We start from the raw sequence: 2766 nt of genomic DNA on the forward strand, positions 1-2766 counted from the left end.
TATTTTTTAAAGATTTTATTTATTTATTTGAGACAGAGAGAATGAGAGAGACAGAGAGCACATGAGAGGGGGGAGGGTCAGAGGGAGAAGCAGGCTCCCTGCCGAGCAGGGAGCCCGATGCGGGACTCGATCCAGGGACTCCAGGATCATGACCTGAGCCGAAGGCAGTCGCTTAACCAACTGAGCCACCCAGGCGCCCTTGTTTATCTTTTTAAAAAACCAGCTAAGTTTTGTTGATCTTTTCTATTATTTTTTCTGCCTTTATTCCATTTGTTCCAATCTGATGTTTGTTATTTCCTTACTTATGCTAATTGGGCACTCAGGTTATACTCCTTCTCACAGGGAAATTGTCTCTGAACTGGGTTGCACGAGCTTGGGGGAGGGTGATGGGGATAGTGTGACTCCGTCTTTCTTACCCTCCTCAGTGCATTTTTTCTTATTTTTGTGCTTCACCAAGGTTCTGTAATTGTTCACCTGAAATCCACTGGCTCTTATCAAGGCATTTTTGTGCATAGGTAGTTGTTCAAATTGATGTGTTTTTTTGTTTTGTTTTGTTTTGTTTTAAGGGTGGGGGGGAGTAGTAGAAATTCCTGTGTCTGCTGTTAAACCCCTTCCATGACTTCCATTTCAGTTGTTGTATTTTCAGCTCCAGATTTTCTGTTTAATTCTATTTTCATAATTTATATCTCTTTGTTGGTATTTTAATTTTGTTCATGTGTTATTTTCCTGATTTTCTTTAGTTGTTTGTCCATGTTCTCCTTTAGCTCATTGATGTATATTTGAGATAGTTGTTTTAAAGTCTTCAGTAAGTCTGAGGCCTGTTTCTTTGAGGTAAGTTTCTGGAGATTTACTTTGTTTCTTTTAGTTAGTCATGTTTCCCTGTTCTTTGCATGCCTTGTGTCTTTTTTTGGAAAACTGGTCATTTGAAAAACAGTTCCCTTTCCAAGTCTTTACCTACTGGCTCTTTCAGAGGTAGACTTCACTAATCTTGTGAAAGCTCAAGGTCCTCTCAGGCATTTTCCAGGAATGTGTCCTCTCTGGGCCTGTGCATGTGCTTCCCCCAACCCCAATTATACATGCTGCTTTTAAATGCCTTAATTTTTCTTAGAAACTTACACCTGTTTATTGTCAAGGCCTTAAGTGTTCTATTGTATTCCTCTTTCCATAATCTCTTATCCTGAGGCTCCCATGGGACTATTGTTCCCTGGAACTCTCATAAGTCACAGGGCTCACCACTGCCTTCAGCAGTCTCTAACCTGTAATCCAAACTGTGCCATCATTCCTGTCAATGTTCTGAGTCAAGCAAGGCAGAAATGGTTTGCCTGAATTCCTTAGGCAGCCCCAACATAAGCTAGAATACTGGAAGAAAATTCCACTTTTTTTCTTCTATGCTGATGGAGGAGCTGGGAATTGGGTGGCTTCTTCCTGACCATGTCACCTTGCACCAAGGAGTGGATGGAGAAAGAATGAGCAAAAATGCCACAAATGTTCCTACCATTCTGAATGTGGTGTTTTATTTGGTGTTTCTGTAGGGGAAATGATGTCCTGAACTTTCCTAGTGTACCATCTTCCAGATGTCATTCCAGAGTGACATTCATGTAGACCAGAAATTAAATCTTGGCTCACTCTTTTTCCACCTTGGGGACCTTAATAGGAACATGGTCTCTCTTGTGCTTTAGTTTTCTTATTTGAAAAATGGAGATAATGACCGCATGCTGTAAATTTTCACTAAGGTAACATATAAAAATCCTCAGCACAAGTGGTTTTTAATATTTTATAGTAGTAGGGCCACCCGGGTTAAGCATCCAACTCTTGATTTTGGCTCAGGTCATGATCTCAGGGTTGTGAGATTAAGCCCCATGACGACCGACATTGTGCTCAGCAGGGAGTCTGCTGGCTGGTCCCTCTCCTTCTCCTTCTGCCCCTCCCCCACTTGTGCTCTCTCTCTCTCTCAATAAATACATAAATAAATCTTTAAAAAATGTTTGATAGTAGTCATTTTCTTTCCAAACAGCTTTTTTTTTTTTTTTTGAGATGTCCAACTGTTTCTAATGAGTAATGCTTACAGAATGGTAGCTATATGTTGGGAACTGTACCACTAAAATATTTTCAGGCAGAGGGCTTGTATACACATGTATATATCAGTGTAACTAGTTTGTTGGCCTGTGCATTGATACATGGTTGTGAATGCACAACAATGGGTGTGTCCATGCTCAGGAAAATCCCTTTAGTAATAATAGCAATAGGAACACCACCACCAATAACTACAACAAAAGCTAATGTTTAGTCACCTTTTACTAAGTGCCAGATACTATTCTAAGCACTTTAAATATGTTAATTCACTTAATAATCACAACAATCTTAAGAAGTAGTCTCTATTATTATTATTTCCATTGTACAGATGGAAATGAAGGGGCAGAGAGCTGAAGTTACTTGTCCAAAGACCAAGATCTAGTAAATAAGAACACCCAGGGTTGAATCTAGATGATTTTGATCCGAGCTCCTGTGCACTTCACATTCTGTCTTCTGTCATCATGGTTGCATAGAGACTGACCATAGCCATATCTTTCCCAGGAAGCATGAGAAAAGTACTCAAAAAACTGAAGACAGAACCAGCAACTAAATGTCACCAAGGCTATGGAGTATGCAGAGAACGATGCAGACACGATGAAACTGAAGCTCACCTCTGTCGAAGCAAAGGAAAGTGCTGCGTTACCACAGAATCAACTGCCCTTACTCAAGTAATAGTGAACGAAGTTGTGTGGT

This window comes from Leptonychotes weddellii, chromosome 10 (genome assembly GCF_054177405.1).
Source record: "Leptonychotes weddellii isolate Sample4059 chromosome 10, ASM5417740v2, whole genome shotgun sequence".
Taxonomy (NCBI): domain Eukaryota; kingdom Metazoa; phylum Chordata; class Mammalia; order Carnivora; family Phocidae; genus Leptonychotes; species Leptonychotes weddellii.